The 19,368-nt window shown below is 34.1% G+C and overlaps 2 long non-coding RNA genes across 2 annotated transcripts; one reads left to right on the top strand and one right to left on the bottom strand.

Annotated features, from left to right (window-relative positions):
* The first annotated feature begins 106 nt into the window (after nt 1-106).
* On the top strand, nt 107-19,073 carry LOC143238597 (uncharacterized). The gene is made up of 2 exons (XR_013020661.1): nt 107-611; nt 17,028-19,073. It is a non-coding gene; the product is annotated as an uncharacterized LOC143238597 (long non-coding RNA).
* LOC143240764 (uncharacterized) lies at nt 5,394-6,846 on the bottom strand. The gene is made up of 3 exons (XR_013021934.1): nt 6,637-6,846; nt 6,194-6,411; nt 5,394-5,729 (listed from the first exon to the last, which is right to left on the bottom strand). It is a non-coding gene; the product is annotated as an uncharacterized LOC143240764 (long non-coding RNA).
* Nucleotides 19,074-19,368: the final 295 nt, after the last annotated feature.

The following is a 19,368-nucleotide window of genomic DNA, read 5'->3' as shown; positions in this document are numbered from 1 at the left end:
CCTATTTATAAAACTATTAATTATTCCAGTTACAACGTAACGGCAGTTTGCCAATCCGTAAATAAATACAAACCCTTGTACAATGTCACTAAAGAAAAGGCAGTATTCACAATTTTCGAGTAGTTTCAAGAAAGCCTTGGATTCACACGAAAATCAAATTAGCTGTTTCCATTGAAAAATTAACTTTTACATAAGAAAGCAACTGGATCTTGAAACAGCTAAAGTTTATGCAGATGAATGTTACACTATGCGTTTATTATTAGAAATTCCGTTTAAAAGTTTCGATTTTTTTTTCAATTTATTCAATGTTTTCTGTTTGTTTTTTGAATTTCGCGCAAAGCTACACGAGAGCTATCTGCGCTAGCCAGCCCTAATGCAAGAGTGTAAGACTAGAGGGAAGGCAGCTAGTCATTACTACCCACCACCAAGTCTTTGGCTACTCTTTTATCAACGAATAGTGGGATTGACTGCACATTATAACGCCCCCACGGCTGAAAGGACGAGCATTTTTGGTGTGATGGGGATTCGAATTCGCGACCCTCAGATTACGAGTCGAGTGCTTTAACCACCTGGCCATGCTGGACCTCAATTTATTCGATTCAGGAAGAACGGTAAGGTACAATATGGCTTTGAACTCTAATAACTTTATTTTTCAGTTAACACAACTTTTGAAATTATAACAGCTCAAGCTCATTTATGTATTACAATTGTTTGTTTTGTTTTTAATTTCGCGCAAAGCTACACGAGAACTATCTGATGGTCACGGGTTCGAATCCCCGTCGCACCAAACATGCTCGCCCTTTCAATCGTGCTTCTGAGAGGAGATTAGAAACGTTATTAAACGGTTCATGTTTCATGTTTTTTAAAGCTCAATTTATGGTCGTCATCACTGGCTGTTTGCACACGTGTATATATATATATATATTAGTTTGTTATAACGAGAAAAAATGCCAAAACAAAAATAAAATAAAGATAAAAACGCTGTACTAATTGACAGGATCCCAGGGTACAAGCTATAATGTGGGATATAAAATTAGTGCAGTACTTTTTAGTTTATTTTTGTTTTTGTTATAACAAACTTATATAATTTAGTCAGAGGTTTGGGTTTGTTGTTTTCAACACAGTCCTTCCTTTTGATTTTATTTTAATTTGCTTAACTTTATCAGTATTAATATTCTTTAGAAATATATAGATCACAGTTTAAGTGACCTTAACTTTCTTTTCGGAGGGAAAAATATAGTGTGTTACAGAAAATAAACGTGAGGCACGACCTGCTGTGTTCAGAAAGTTCCCAATAATATCAAGGATCTCGTAACTTTACTTAATATCTTGACGGGAAGATTAGTTATAAATATGAGTAAGCGGTTACTCCAATCATTAAGTACAAAGCAGATCAAGTAAAGTTACTGAACAGGAGCTGGTGCTTCTGTAAGCTAATCAATAAATTAAGACAACTTTCTACTGAACGTTGTAATTATACAGTAGTTTCTGAGTTAAAGTATGAACATGGACGACATGACGAGCCTACAATTTGCGCCAAAGTAAACGTAGCCGGTAGTAAATGTTCTTGAAGAAATAAAGTAATTTGTTATCGTTTTATGGACTTAACTTCGCAGTTCTTTTCGTTAAATAATTTAAAGTAAAAACAAAACCTGGACCAACGATACAATATTATCATGATCATTAGCGTATCACACTCGCTCTTATCTTTTTTTATAGACATTTTTCAACAAGCCCCAACTTGTGGAAGTTACTTAAGGTGGATTAGTGATAGATAAATTGAAAATTGTAGCCCTTTGACTATTCCCACTTATGAAATGTCATTGGTAAGGATCATATTGTCGAATTTAATATAGTAGTTATTTGTTTAAAGCTTAAATTCTTAGCCTACTTACATACTGTTCACACCAATGGGTGTTCCTCCGTCAGTGGCTTGGTTCTTTTTTCTTTAATTTCGCGCAAAGCTACACGAGAGCTATCTGTGCTAGCCGTCCCTAATTTTGCAATGTAAGGCCAGAGAAAAGGCAGCTAGTCATCACCACCTACCGCCAACTCTTGGGCTACTCTTTAACCAACGAATAGTGAGATTAACTGTAACATTATAACGCTCTCACGGCTGAAAGAGCGAGCATGTTTTGGTGTGATGGGGATTTGAACCAGGATGATCGGATTACGAGTCGCGTGACTTAATCACCTGGCCATGCCGGGCCGTCCGTCAGTGGCTCACACTAGGTCTGAGTGCTTATAACACTAAAAATAAGTTTTAAATACCCGCAATGGGCAAAGCTCAGATAATCCACTGTGTAGCTTTACATGTCAAAAAACAATTTAAAAATCCACATAGTATATCACATTGAGAAAGTAAGCTTGTTGCTTGAGTTGTTTTTTTCACTAAACGAATTTAGTTGCCCTTAAGTAAAGTGACTTAATAGTTAAAGCATGTTCTAACAGGTGGCTTTTGTTTGTTTTTTGTTTAATTTCGCGCAAAGCCACTCGAAGGCTACCTGCGCTAGCCGTCCCTAATTTAGCAGTGTAAGACTAGAGGGAAGGCAGTTAGCCATCACCACCCACCGCCAACTCTTGGGCTACTCTTTTACCAACGAATAGTGGGATTGACAGGTTACATTATAACGCCCCCACGGCTGAAAGGGCGAGCATGTTTGATGCCATCGGGATTCGAGCCCGCGATCCTCAGATTACGAGTCTAACGCCTTAACCCATTTGGTCATGCCGGTCGCCGGTGGCTTTTAAATAAATCATTAATATACATTTGTAAGTTGTAAACAGGGGAGTATCTACTGGGTTCGGGTTGGGGCAAACCACCATTGAGAGCCCTCCCTTCCCCTTTATAATTACCCTATAGGAGGTATTGACTTTTAAGATTTTGAAATTGTTTATGCTGTGAAATCTACTTACATAAAAATATTAATTTCTCTGCCCCTTCCCAAATAGCCCGACATGGTCAGGTCGTTAAGGCACTCGACTCGTAGTCCGAGGGTCGCGGTTTTGAATCCCCGTCACATGAAACATACTCGCCCTTTAGGTTGTGAGGACGTTATAATGTGATAGTCAATCCCACTATACGTTAGTGAAAGAGTAGTCCAAGAGTTCACGGTAGGAGATGATGACTAACTGCCCTCCTTCTAGTCTTTCACTTCTAAAGTACAGACGGCTAGCACAGATATGCCTCGTGCAGCTTTGCCCGAAATTCAAAATAAACCAATCCCTTCCCACATAAACTTTTTTGCTCCCTTATTCCTCCCAATATAAAATATTAAAAAATCCAAGAAACGCCACTGCTTGTAAGACCATAGTCAAATAACAGTGAATATAAACTACAAAAAAATCTTATTTTAATCCAATATAAAGGAAACCGAAAAATATAATTAATCACCAATGCGTTGTGATACGAAACATTTAACAGCCCCCAGAATCGCTACGTGAATAGGTATACATAGAATTAAACAGTCCAGCCGCATAATTTATTATATTGTATTATAAAATTCAATATGCACGTTAATGTTGAAGCATTATCATAGAAATGTGTTTAGAAAACATATTACAGTAAAACTGGGAATATCCGGTTTTGATGTAAACTTATTAATACATTTCTGAAACCATTTCAAGCATGCTGGGCAGGAGATACACATTTTATGATTCTAAGTAAACTCCTACTTCTAGTATGAAGGTGAAACTTGTACGCCTGAAATAATGTTTATTAAATGGTTTATACTGCACGAAATAATTACCCCATTTCCTGCAGTTGCTATAACCTTGAAACTTAATGAAACTATTAATAACTCGTTAAATTACAGATCTCTACGGTACAGTATGTTTATTGTCGGTTAAAGGTGATAAAAAATTTTTTGAACAAATAAAAAGCAAATATTCACATTTTTTCTTCGTAAAGCTAACTGTTTATTTTATCTATAGTAAAAACGTATTTTTTCAGGCAGTTAAGCAAGTTTTTGTTTGAATATGTATTGAGTTTTCAGCGATTAATTTTTGTTACTAAACGGTTCCTTTCCAGACTAAAATAATGTGTATTTATATTCTTAGTTATTATAAGACGTAGTTTACAGTTCGAGCAATAGCCTTACATTTATAAATCAGTAAATATTAACTACGCTATTAATTCCTTATATGAATTTAAAGAGCTATTAAACATTAATTATTAATTGGTTTTAACTATGAATTCACTGCCAGGGCTAATAATGGAAAATTAAAACCTTTGATCTCTAATTTTGTTTTATTGTTTATCATGAATTTCGCGCAAAGCGGTACGAGGGTTATCTACACTAGTCGTCCGTAATTTAGTAGTATAAGAACAGAAGGAAAGCAATTAACCATCACCACCCACCGCCATCTTTTGGGTTACTATTTTACCAATGAATAGTGTCCACCACACACACGCGGCTGAAAGGGCGAGCATGTTTGGTGTGACGAGGATTCGAACCTGTGACTTTCAAATTGCAAGTCGAGCGCCCTAACCACGTACTCGACCATGCCGGGCCTAATTACGTTGTATACAGTTTTCACACAAGTTATTTGCTGCTCAAGTTTTCCTTTTATGAGCATTCTTAAGCTCAATGATTTATATTTGTTACCATGGTAACCTACTGAATTAGTTACACAAATAGAAAATAATCTTCAATATTTTAATATAACAGGTGTTTTAAAGATAGGTTTCTGGTGTTATTACTTCCTTTACACTACCAGTTCGGGTTCTTTATCTGTCACAGTTTGACAAAGAAATGTACGTCTAGCGTGCTTTTACAAGAGAATATAATTACTAGTTTCTGTAAACACCCAAATGTTTGATTTTCTTTGCTTAAACAGTTACCGATTTCAGTTGTTGGTCTAAGAAAGAACAACATGATTGCTTCTTTCTGGTTGAAGCTGTTAAAAGTCTTGCTTCGTGTCGGTGGAACAGTTGTCAGTTTCAATAACGGACCTGTAAAAGAAGAGCTCAATGTTCCTTTCTTTGTTTTTCCTGACTGAACAAATACCACTTCAGAAACATAATGATTATGGCAGCTTCTTGTAATTAAAAACTTATTATCTGTAGAAGCTGACCAGTAAAAAAACAATGCGCTAGTCTCTTCTTCATCGTTTAATAGTAAGTAACCAGTTTCAGAAACTGACTCAGAAAGAACAGTTTTAATGGTTGTTTTGAGCTGTTACCTGGTAACTATTACTAGATGTCTAGATAGTAATAAACACCCTCTCGTTGTGGAAGAGTACAAAGTGTGGGTATAAACAAAAGCTACCTTTACAAACTACATTAATTGAACGATTGTTTTACCTACTAGACAGTATACAAATAGTAGACAAAACCACAAACACGAAGTTAATGAAATTAGAAGGAAAACAGTGAAAAATAACTTGTTTTATTTACAACATTATAAATCGCAGTACAGTATTGTTATCAGTATAACATTACGCTGTGTTGCACAGTGTTGTTTTACGTATAATACTTACAGAGTAAAACTAAAAGAAATAAACGGATAACTACAAGTTAGTGCCTCCAGTTCATACATGCCTGACGATGAGAGGTTTTACAAGGTAGGTTGCAAAGAAACATGAACATAATGATTAAACTTAATAAGCAAACAAAAGTGATTTCACTCATTACCCTTTTACTCATTGTTTTTGACCTCTTGATTGACATTTCCTTCTCTTGGCTGAGAAGTTGGCGGAACCCTCTGGTGACCCGCCGATCTTCTGAACTGTAACGAAATGACACATTAAGCAAAACACTAACATTTTAACCTGTTTTGTTTTGTACACCGAATTTGAAACTGCAATAAAATTACTTGTTTGTGTTTTAATAGAACTTTAACTGAAACACCGAAATGAAATTCAGAGTATTACTGGCTCATAGCAATCAATTAAGACACCTTAACATTATCACATTAATAGTTTGTAGGTGTCTTACACAGAAACAAATCTGCAGTGTCTTTAGTACTTTTAGTTGTTGGTTGAAGTCAAGCACATAAGTACATAATATACTATGCGCAAGTCTGCAGAAATACTACTGTAGCACTAGGGGGCAAAATAACGACTACCACATCATTTCAAGTTCCAATTGTTTATTTAAAATGATACTTTCAACTAAGATACAGCTTACTTTAGCTTTCTTTTCTTTCAAAGAAAGTACTGTTTAATAACAATAAATTAAAGGTCTTGTTACCATATTTCATTGCCCGGCATGGCCAGGTGGTTAAGGCACTCCACACTACACAGCTCGCCCTTTCAGCCGTGGGGACGTTACTATGTCACCGTCAATCCCACTATTCGTTGGTAAAAGGGTAGCCCAAGAGTTGGCGGTGGGTGGTAATGAATAGCTGTCTTCTCTCTAGTTTTACGCTACAAAATTAGAGACGGATAGTGTAGACAGCCCTCGTGTAGCTTCGCGCGAAATTCAAAACAAAACAAACCATATTTCATTTTGTAACCAAAATTAACAGGAATTATATAACAAACCGAAATAAAACAATACTTATAAAATACGAAGTTTAAAAATTTAAAGATTTTAAGAACTAAAATGATAATAAGATTAATGAGAAGGTTAAAAAAAATGTTCACATTTGTCGGTGATTATCTTTACGATGTCGTATTGAAAATTATATTTACCACCAGAGGTTTTTCTCATGCTCTTTAACAATGGAATATGACTGGTGTCGTTTTAACTAAACCGTATTCCTCGAGAAACCATGTGAGAAGTTTTATTTCTAAATGTTATAGCCTCAAAATATCGAGATCTGTTTAAAATGTTTAATATTAGCTTAAACTTTTAGCGTTTTTGTTTCTCTATCACGACAAAAGCGGACTAACAACGCTAAAATTCGGGTTTCGATGCCCGTAGTTGATAGAGCACAGATAGCCAATTGAGTAGCTTTGTGTTTAACTGCAAAAAAACACACAAAAAGAAAATAAATTTGTGTTTGTTTTTAGTACAAAACTGTTCATTGAGCTGTCTGTGCTGTGTTCTTGGCAAAGATAAAGTTTCTAATTTTAGCGTTATAAGCTCCAAAATATAATACTCGGTAACCAGGGGATCATGAATGATAAAAAATATAACATCGAAATTGCAAATCGTCTTTCTGTGTTTATCCATGAACTAACAAGAAGTTTAAAATAATAAATCAGGAATATTTTCGAACATTGTGTTGCTCCCCAATGGCAAAACAGTATGTCTAGAAACCGGATTTCAATACCCATTGTGCACAAAGCACAGATAGCTCATTGTGCAGTTTTGTGCTTAATTACAAACATACAAATCGAACATCATATTCTTTGTTATATTGTTACTTTGTTATCTAACTAAACTTTCAACCGAAAAAATATTTCGTGCGAAAACTTTTAATTTGTCTGCTGAAAATAACAATGTTTTATGGTTGTTATTGTTTTTGTCTAAACTTTCTTTCCTCCTTAAAAGGTACACAAGGTTAAACACATATTATGACCTGCGTTACGTACACGTCCTGAAATGTTCAGAGTATCTTATTATCAATCAGTCTTTAACTTGTATATAATGATTAATCTGCAGTGTAACAACAGAATGCGAGGTTTACAAAATGTCAGTAGCTCACAGGGTGAATACAAATACAGTGAGAGTGATTCTCGAGATGAATACACAGAGTGAACACCAGAGTAAAATACAGTGTGGTTTATCTAAAGGGTGAAACAGAATTAGGCTAGCGTCCTAAGACGTAGACAGTGAGAATGATCCACAAAGTTGGAGAACAGTGAAGCTTATATACAGGGTCAGAAGAATGAGGCTGCCCCACAAGGTTCATACAGTGAGGGGGATCCATAGCGTGAATAAAGTGTGGTTTATCTAAAGGGTAAATGTATTGAGGCTAGCCCACAGGGTAACTACGATGCGAGTAGTTGTTCTTCAGGGCGAATCTAGTCGCTATAGCTCACACAAATATTACAGTGTCAGTGACCCACAGGGTAACTACGATGAGATTAGTTGTTCTTCAGGGCGAATCTAGTCGCTATAGCTCACACAAATATTACAGTGTCAGTGACCCACAGGGTAACTACGATGAGATTAGTTGTTCTTCAGGGCGAATCTAGTCGCTATAGCTCACACAAATATTACAGTGTTAGTCATGCAATTAAAAATTAAATGAGGGTCTTATGTAATTTAAAATGTAAGATCATGCGGTCGCTTTCATCTGTTGCACTTTGTTAAACATTTAATATACTTTTTAACACAGTTGAACAAAACAAACAGGGTAAAAGGTAACAATGAACAATATTACGTAATAAAATATTTGAATACTTTTGTTATTCGAGTTATTGTAAAATATAATTGAAACACATAGAGCATTGGAAATGATTACCGAAATTGTAGGGGGTAAGGTATAAAAAGCAAGGGGATCATGAGAAAAGTAATTGTGCTTGGGTACAACACGAGTTCATGGTTTACAGACAACCAATCAGAAAGTGCCACATCAGTATAAAGCCTGTAAAAGCAAAGGTTGTCATACCATGTCCATTGGTAATAGTATGAATCCAATCGCTGTTTCTAAGTTTAAGAATCTTCATGACAAAGGTGTAGATTTTTTTTTCTGGTTAAGGGTTATTCATATAAAAAATGCACTATAACTACATGTTTCATAAGGGGTTGTGTGCAAGACAATGAAGAGGGTAAGTGAAATTGAAGCTATTTACAGTAGAAGTAGTTGGGTTATAAAACCAAGGATCTCTAAAAGTGATGTTAAGTATCTCATGGTATGTTCTTTTTGAGATAGTTGATGGTCGAGTGTGGATTTTTACTGTAAATACAACTATGAATGTTACGTCTATCAACCTCCCGCTGGTACAGCGTTAAATCTACGGATTTACAACACTAAAATCATAGGTTCGATTTCCCTTGGTAGACTCAGCAGATAGCCCAATGTGGCTTTGCTACAAGAAAACACATACACACATACGTCGATCAAAGTAAGATAAACGTTAACCCAGAGTGGTTTCAATGTAACTGCTCGAAAACAGCTGCTGGCAAGAAGTAATCAAACCAGAATGTTAAAATCAGTATCAGACCATAACTGTGTAACTGGAAAAATGGAAGAAGTTTGCACTTTATAAATAAATCCTACTTTGAGTTGTTAAAGGTAAATCCAACTTTGAGTTGATTAGTACGAAGCAATAACAGCTTTTATCAACACCAAAAAGAGAGGTATGATATTCACTATATCAAATTTAGAGCGAAAAATGGTGAAGAATCAGTACAAGGTTGAGGTTGCATTTCAGCAAATGGTGCTGCCGATCTAAACAAGCTGATGGCATCCTGACTACCAGAAAGTACAGTCAGATTCTGTTACATCATGCCATTCTCTCGGGATGTGCGATGATGGAACACTCATAATTTTGGTCTGACCTTCATAAAGTCCTGATATAAACACTAACGAGGTCATATGGACTTATATAAAAATGAGAAGATCCAAAAGCAACCATACAACGTAGCTGAATTGTGAGAAGTAGTACAGGGCATCTGATACAGTATTTTATAATCGCATATTGGGAAAAGATATGGCAATATGAAGATATAATATAATAGTTTATAAGAAAAAGAGCTATCATACAAACTATTAGTACAATGTACGACTTATTTCATTTTGTTTTATATTTTCTATCGTGATTAAATTCACCTTTTTTGTAGTATCATATTGATACTATTTCACACAATCTGAAGGTTAAAACCAGTTATTATTTGAAGAATTGGTGTTCCTGATAGTATCGAAATAATATACTTAAATATACACTAAAAATAATACCACTTGCTATTTAATGTATGAGCAGCATACTGTGCACATTTTATAGGGTTTAATCATGGTGTATTCATAGGAATTAGATGACATTCACTGCACAAAAATACTCGGCTATGTAGCACATAGTACGTAAATACAATGTTAGGTAGGCCTAAAAATACGAATTTCGCATAAAAAAAGTAACACATTGGATCGCATCATTGATATTGTTCGTGCTACTCGTGAGCGAATAACGCGTGAATGTGAATGTGCAAACCCCTTCTATCTAGCAGTAGAATAGTGTATATATATTACCTGAGATGTTGATATCAGTGCCAAGGTATCCTTATATCAAACACTATAAATACATTTATATCAATATGATACTTATATTAACGCTGAAATAGCTAAGATAAACAGAAAAATTGTAAATATTGTTATTCCACCCGAACATAGTAAGAATGAAAAGTGAGGACAATTCATAACGTGAAAAAATAAATACAGTTCGTTTGGTGACTGTTCATTATAGACGTCACAGTGTGAATTTACAGGAAAAAAAAAAAACGTCATCACACCGTAAATATAGAATAAAAACAATATTAGAATATCTGATTCATGTAAAATTCAAGGGAAAAGATCCATCAAATTACGTGCATAGAGTAAAAACAAGATCATAATATATGACTTCTGTAAACTTCCACGGAAAACAAATTGTTTATAATGTGTATGTTACATAAAGTAACAACAAATTTATGTTTTGTTTGTAAGCTTCCTGGGAAAAAAAAATATTTATAATGTGTATATTATACAAAGTAAGAACAAAATTATGTATAGTTTGTAACCTTCCTGAGGAAAAGAGTCCATCACGCTATGTGTTATAACATACGTGACTTCTGTAACTAAGGGTTCACAATAGATAATACAGCGAACAATATTCTTTTGTATCAGACAATAGGTTTTTGTGTTTTTAATATGGCATTCGAACAATAAATCAGGAAACACCTGATATAGTTGTAGTAATAACATTCAACTAAGATTGTGACGATGAATTTTAATACTTGACATTTTTACCTCCTTCTGCGACGACATAACCATAATTACAGTGTTTTTTAACACTAATACGTAGGTTATTCACTTCCTCCGAAGTAAGTGTTTATTTAAGGCACTAGGTATCTCTTTAAGGTTTAATTAAAGTTTATTTCTCCATTTTTACTTTGCCCTTTCTCCTACTCAATTTTCATTAATCTAAATTTGAATTCAAGTACTAAGTTCTTTCCTTTGTGTTCTTTTAGTTTTGACTCTCAGTACCAGTTCTCTGAGACAACCGTAAGTTTAAATGTTTATTAATATTTCCTACACCAATCTCTCATTATTTCGACCAACTAAAATATTCTTATGTTGGATTAATTCATTACACTCGTGTGCCTAAATGAACAAAAATCTCAATAACCTTATTCTTCACGTTACTTAAAGGTTCTTCTTATAAAAACAAATAATTTTGTTACACAGTCAAGTGACTTTGGATTCCTGTCGGTATCTCGAACACATTTTTCAATCATTCTTCATATTATGTAAATACATAACAACTTAGCAGAGATTGTAACACCTAGTTGTCTCCCGCTGACACAGCGTTAAGTCTACGGATTTACAACGCTAAAATGGGGGGCTCGATTCCCCCTAGCCGAATCAGCAGACAGCCGAATGTAACTTTGCTCTTAGAAAACACACACACACCTAGCTTTGAACGACCACTTAGCTTTCCTTTTTTGTATATACATAATTTTGAAATAATGAAGTAAATCCGTGCAGACAGTTCTAAGAACCTCTTGATCACTCATTGTACTGCTCAAATTTATTTTTTAACAAATCCATAATTTAGATTAAGTTACTGAAAAATATTTTGAAATCGTCCGAAACCTCTTGACGCTCTATTTTGGACATCTTTCCATAACAATCTTTTGTTCGTTTGTATTCTATGGAAGACAACAATTTTTATGCACAGTTTTAAGCCGTTTTGGTGACAATTGCAGAAAACACAAATGAAGAACCCCAGTGGCTCAGCGGTTTGTCTGCGGACTTACAACGCTAAAATCCGGGTTTCGATACCTGTGTTGAGCAAAGTACAGATTGCCCATTGTGTAGCTTTGTGCTTAATTCAAAACAACAACAACCCAAATGTAAAAAGTACTTTAAGTAAATCACAGGTACAATCGAGAATTACTAAACACAGTTCTTAAGAAGAAATAATGCCTACGTCGAAACATGTCATTTCATTAGCAAATCAGTGAGATTCTGTGTTTTCTAAGTCCTGCTATTTGGAGCCTTGCGATATTACTGTGAGAAAACATTCTTGATATTATGAGACTCGTGGTTGCTGTTTCCGCAACATTAATGGGACGTAATTTTCAACACATTATGTGAATGGAGGTTTTACATATGAAGATTATTAGTCAGGTTGACATCTATCACTTTTGTAAAGCAATTATCGATTCCAATGAAAAGAAAAAACACGTTTTATTGTAGGCTATGATTTTAATTCATTCAGTTGCGTTGTTGTTAGGTGTAGAGAGAAATTTGTTTGACGTTCAAGTGATGGTACTTATGGTCATAAAGATTTAACGTCTGGAAGTTTCTCATATAAGTTAAGATAGAGTAAATAGTAATTAAGTGAGTATACGATTCAGACAATTAATAATCAATACAAGATTTAGTCAAGTTAAATGATTTGGTACTGTCAGCCAATTAGATAATTCAGTATTGTAAATTTTGAGTTTGTATTGGCGATGAAGTAGATAAGATACAAAATCTACAAGAGAGCAGAATTTTTGTTAGATGCAGTTTATTTATAAAATTAAGCCTATCATTAATTATGTAAAGTCAAGAAACTTGTAGCACTTGTAATAGAGTAAATAAAAAAATACTTTATTACAACTAAGTAGTCTACACCGAGCTTTATTTTTCTTAACGAATAATCCAAAGAACTTGTTTAACAAAAAGTCATTACAAAACTCAGGAGTGGGATTGTTTTGGTAATAATAAAATCCAAACTCAAATTAAATTCAGAATGAAGACCTGCGTTCAAAGCGAGATCAAAATTGGCAGGAAATGATGAAATATTAGAAAGACGACTAAGAAGACAGAGAAAGTGAAAAAGATGTATTAAAATATGTCAATGAACTACAGAAGGATTACAACACCAAGATCGGATGAGATATATCAATGAACTACGGAAAGATTACAACACCAAGATCGGATGAGATATATCAATGAACTACAGAAGGATTACAACACCAAGATCGGATAAGATATATCAATGAACTACAGAAGGATAACAACACCGAGATCGGATAAGATATGTCAATGAACTGAACTACAGAAGGATTACAACATCAAGATCGAATGAGATATAACAACGAACTACAGAAGGATTACAACATCAAGATCGGATAAGCCTTTTGAAATGTATACAAAAATGTCAACTCTATCGTAAAATATTTAGAAATAAAACAGATATGTGATATCACATCAGAAGTTTCTAAAGCAATGATTATGAGCAGAGTAAGGAAGAAAGATTAGATATTAACCAAACGTACAAGAGATTGAACGACCTACCCTGTTATTTTATCAAGGTATTTCATGGTAAATGGTGGATTTGCCGGCAATATAAAAGTGTGATAGTGAATAAAGATGTGCAAATTAGTAGGTAAATATTTTTAAGTAAAGCCGTATAATAGGTGATGAAACATGAATCACATAAAGTTTTAGATAAATTACTAAAAGCATCATCATATGAAATTGTCACAATAAACAGTGTGAAAATATCAACTTCTTCTGATGGTAGTCAAGATGTACTCAAAGATTATTATACAACTGGTTAACCAGAAGGATAAGAACAAAAATAGACTACTTTAAGTGTTGAGAGCTTGAACATTACATTCGAGACTGTATCAACACACCTATTTATGATAAAGAATATCCTGAGAATGAGAATAGTTCAGCTCTCCTAGTTGAAATAAGAATTGCATTATTTAAATAAAACAGTTCACGAGTCAATAGATTAATCCGCTGGACACCTTGCAGCATATTGATCAACAATGGTTCTACCTCATTTGGTAATGAAAGCTAGAAAATGGACTCTATAAATGAAGTAAGAATATGGATCGATGTGGATAACAAGTGGTCACAAAATACAAGAGAAAAGTTGGAAGTGACTATCATAGCAGAAAACCTTTCTACGTAATATGATATATGAATAATTGATAATGAGAACAGACTCTAAATAGAAAAATAATAGATGTGAAATTAGAATTATTTCAAACAGTTTCACAGTGTATTGTGAGGAAAGTCTCTATGTACTGCACAACAACTACAACACCAATGACAACATTGAAGTACAAGATAATGAAGACACTGAAGCTAAAGTGCAATAGACGTAGTTTCAGAGAATAAATCGGTCCAAACCAAAGGCCGTCAACTATGATCATCTTTAGTGGTACAGTAACAAAATAACAACCAACTTGTTAGTTTCAGAGAAGACGTCACCGTAAATATGTACTCCTGTTGGGGAACTCGATATTTCTCCTGAAATCGCTTCCAGAGCAACATCACAGAGGGAACCACCAGTGAATTACCTTGACCATATACTTAAAGAGAACTCTCTCAGTAACAAGACGATAAGTTATAGTAAATGACAAGAAGTAAATAATCCTAGCTTTATATCTAATTTACAAATATAAAAAACACCGAAATTTGATACCTGGACAGTTTGTAGATTGTAAATGCGAAAAAGTAGTTATTTTTATTTTAATCAAAAGTTTGACTAAAATTTGCATATAATTAATCTGTGTTTATCAATATTAATGTTGCTAAGTGCCAATATTTATTCAATTGCCAATTAACTGAACTTAAGTTTATTGTATCATTGTTGTTGTTTTTTAATTTAGATTCTTGTGTTGATGTTTAGCCAGAGGGAGGTTTGTCATTATGTAATAAGTGCCCGGAATCCTAGTTTGAATTTTCTCCAAAATTTGTATTTGTTTCTTTGATTATTGTTAAGTATAAAGCTGTACAGTAAACTATGTATCCTATGCCTAGCATAAGTATCGAAACCCGATTTCTAGTGCTATAAGCCTTCAGACTTACTGCTGAGTCACTGATGGAGTATTAAATGTTTTGAACAGTTCGGTTACTATAAAATACGAATTATGCTATGGTTTGTTATTTAGTTATCGAGAAGTCAGTGCATGATTTAGTTAGTTTGATTGTCAGCCAGTTAATTGAGTACCGTAGAACTTGAGAAATGTTGTGATGAAATACAAAGGATCCAAAATTAGCAAGAATGTGTATAACGACTATTCCATTATATATTTACTTTAGTATTTATGTTTGTTTCAGTTTAATATATATTTAGAAGTGCATGTAACATATATTTTTAAATGTGTATTGTGGAAAGCCCCGCCTGTTCTCTAAACTTGTAGGAGATTTTCGAACGTAAAAATCAATAACGTACTATGTGCGTATGTAAAATAATAGTGATTGCCATTACTATTGCCTTGCCTTAAAGTTAATAAATCGACGCGCAAAGAGACAGTTTAATATTGTTGGTTTGCTACAGTTAGGATACTATAAATCTCCGAAGCTATAACTGTGATTAACGATTATCATTAGAAAAACTACAGATATTTGACCAGGAACGTTTAAGATTTCGAACATCACAAACTGTTTAACATCGGATGTTAGTATTTGTACGAGGGTACTAGTTAATTTTGTCCATGAAAACTCATGGTGTGCTCAGTGAAGCAGTTAACCGTTAAGCGAACTATGCCAATATCAACTTGAAATTCATTCACCCTCTGTGATCCGTCGAAAAAATATTTAGTTCCAGACCAAATAGAAGACTCAATATTGTTTGTAAATTTGTAAAACTTATGTACATAAACCATTATTTGTAATAGCCGTTATTATAAATTGTATTATTGTTTGTATATTAAAATATATTTGTGTTAAGAAAGAAAACTGTGTGAATGAATCTTGTTAGCACACAACATAAGTTGATACCTTTCCACATTTAATTAATTTTTAAATTTATATTACAATTTAACTTAGTTTCAGGCTACTTGAAATAATAATACGCAATATCATAAATCGGGATAAATTATACGTAACAAGTGAAACATATATTTAGGTGTTGTTTATTTGTTACGTTGAGCCAACTGTCGATTCCATAAGCTTTAGAAATCTTATTGTAAGAAATAAAACATTTCGTGATGAATAAATAGATTTGACTTTATTTTTTTTCCCGAATATTCGTAAAAACTGTTTGTTTTTTAATTTCGCGCAAAGCTACTCGAGGGCTATCTGCACTAGCCGTCTCTATTTTAGTAGTGTAAGACTAGGGGGAAGGCAGCTAGTCATCACTACCCATCACTAACTCTTGGGCTTCTCTTTTATCAACGAATAGTGGGATTAACTGTGACATTATAACGCCCCCACGGCTGAAAAGGCAAGCATGTTTGGTGCGACGGTGACGCGAACCCGCGACCCTCAGATTACCAGTCGCATGCCTTAACCCACCTGGCCATGCTGGGCCTTCATAAAAACTCTCGCACTAACATAAACCGTCACGAACTTATGAATAGAATTGCTTGTTCTGATAAACAGATATAAGAAAGTTGAATAACGTGAATTGAATTATGCTTGCTGTAATAAATTATAACTGCACCATAGTACATCTTTTGCCTAAATATGAGAATCTGTAATTTCTCTATGAGACTTTTGCGAAAAGCCTGTTGTTTGTATAAATTTAGTTTAAAAAAATTAAAATATAAATATATAGAATTATTATACTTTTTTCGTTTTATTTCCTACAGTTGCAAAGCACTTTTTTATATATACTTCTGCAATACATATATAGGTTCGAGTGTTATGAAAACTTTAATGTAACTCAAATTACGTAGTTACTTAACGGAAGGTGTCACTATGTTTTTAACTAAGTATTAGTGGTAAAAATATACAATGTTGATACATAACTCTCCTGGATAATTTGGTATTGTTGAACAAATATATTACAGGGCTTCCAAACGTAAAAAAATAAATTTTTATGTTTACAAATATTTTCGTTATTTCTCTATAACTTCATCTTTAACTTGGTTTATGTTAAAATCCTCCGAAACAACACTGTTTTTTGTGGGGGTTTTTCTGTGAAGTAGTTTTTGATATAATATACTACGTTGATTCTGCCGTAATTTATTTTTACTACAGGACTAATGTTGGCTAACTGAGGTTCCAAGAAGTACAACCAACAACAGATCCAGTTACAGACTATTTGATATTCTGTTGATGACTCATTGAGACGTTGGCAACCTGCCAGGAAACGTGTAGATGAAGGTCAAAAGTCTGTTACCAGGACTCTCGTATTCGAGGTTTTGTCTGTCACGCTTCGCTTGTGACGACGACAAGTCAATGAAAGCGCGCGAATCGTCCGTCTTATGTTCGACTTGACTACTTGAAGTATATGAGCGTATACCTTTTGTTTTTTAAGTTTGTCTGGAAATTTTTTGGGTTTAATTATACGAAGTGTACTGTAATACATGCAGCCAAACCTATCATAAATATACAGAATTATTCATAGTTTTGTAAAAATTTAGAGGAAGAAATACATACAAGGATTAAGCAAGATGGCAGCCATAAAATAAAAGCAATATACTTTCTGTGTGAGATGACACAGTAACAACGTTATGTTCAAACCGTTGTCGATAAAGGACTATATGCTGTGACTGAATAACCATTTTGTTTACTTATACCTAAGAAATGGCCGCTTAAAAACGATTTTCAAGCCATAAAATAGAAGATTGTTATTTAACTGTGAAGATGGCTGAAAAAATGGGCCGTTTGTGTCATAATTACGTTTTAAATATATAAGTATGTTGATACGTAAAAGCCGTAACGATGCATTTATGTTAAAAGGTCCAATGACACATAGAAATTATGAGCATGGAGACAATAACCTGGAAAATATACATATATATATATACACTTATGTATGTCACAAAATGTTAGCAATTTTAAACCATAATTTGAAATTTAATAAAACACCAATCATTTTTTGCAAGTAAAACGTCATCCACGAGAGTTGTTGTTTTGAATCAAGCACAAAGCTACACAATGGGCTATCTGTGCTCTGCCCATTACGGGTATCAAAACCCGGTTTTTAGCGTTGTAAGCATCCACGAGAGACCCTTAGCAGGAATTAAATAAACGTTTAACGTTTTGAACCGAGCAACTGACTCACGCATTGAATCGTGTATATAGTGTTAAAGAGTTATAAGATACCATGAAGCTGACACATTTATCCGTGCATTGGAAGCTAATTTCGCTCACAAATTCGATGATTATTAAAAAAAATCTGTGTTACATACGTACATTAAGTTGGAACAACATACTGAATCTTTTCAACACTTTATAAGTACTTGAATAAACAAATGAAGAAGGTTGTGTGGTTTATTGTTGTTAATGTTTGTTTGGTTTGTTTTTAATTTCGCGTAAAGTTATTCGAGGGTTATCTGCGCTAGCCGTCCTTAATATAACAGTGTAAGACTAGAGGAAAAGCAGCTAGCCATCACCACCCACCGCCAGCTCTTGGGCTATTCTTTTACTAACGAATAGTGGGATTGACCGTCACATTATAACATCCCCACGGCTGAAAGGGCGAGCATGTTTGGTGTGACGAGGATTCGAACCCGTGACCCTCAGATTACGAGTCGAGTACCTTAACCACCTGGCCATGTTGGGCCCTGTTGTTAATGTCTCTCAACTTTTTATAGTGAACACTAGTTCCAACATATTGTTACAGAAGCATACAAAACTTTGCACAAAGATTTATCGTTAATTTAATTGTTCACTAGAGGGCGCGTAAGGTTAATATCTAGAAAATTCTATTGAGATCAAGAAGGTACATCATTGTGAATAAATATGTGCAAGCAGTTAGTCCAGAGCTCAATTATTGTCAAAGTAAAGTATTTAATAAGACGTTATTAAATAATCAGTTATATTTATTGCGTCTATTTTGTTACTCAGTTACTCAATGAGTCATATGTTTGTTTATCGATAGAAGCTAAGTAACCGAGTTAGGCACATGCCTCTCAGTTTGCACTGAGACGTTGTATTTGAAATTAGGCTTGTAGTAGGTTAAGGATTTTAACGTAAAATAATATGGATTTCAAAGTGTGCCTACAAAGTGTGTCAACTTGAATGTACTCTGTAGGAGCGGTATAAAAGGAATAAACCAGTTTATTATTATTATTATTATTGAATCTCGCTTTATTTTCACAAAGTAACCTAATAATATAACACATTACAACAATGAGTTTCAAATCCTGTCGTTTATTTAACTGGAAATGTCACTATGAAGCAAGATTGAAGCTTTATTATCACATGACACAGCATTAATTCCAGATGTGACCCCAATGAACCTACTGTGTCTGCTAGTTTTGAGTTTTCGTAAACACAAAACAGCCATATAACACTTGAAATATGTGGAAAATTAACTTATTGGTTAAACGTTACAACGCAAAACAATCACTTTCTCTATTTTCCTTTGTGG

The sequence above is a fragment of the Tachypleus tridentatus genome, chromosome 13 (genome assembly GCF_004210375.1).
Source record: "Tachypleus tridentatus isolate NWPU-2018 chromosome 13, ASM421037v1, whole genome shotgun sequence".
Lineage (NCBI taxonomy): Eukaryota > Metazoa > Arthropoda > Merostomata > Xiphosura > Limulidae > Tachypleus > Tachypleus tridentatus.
This window is presented reverse-complemented; position numbering and strand designations above follow the sequence as displayed.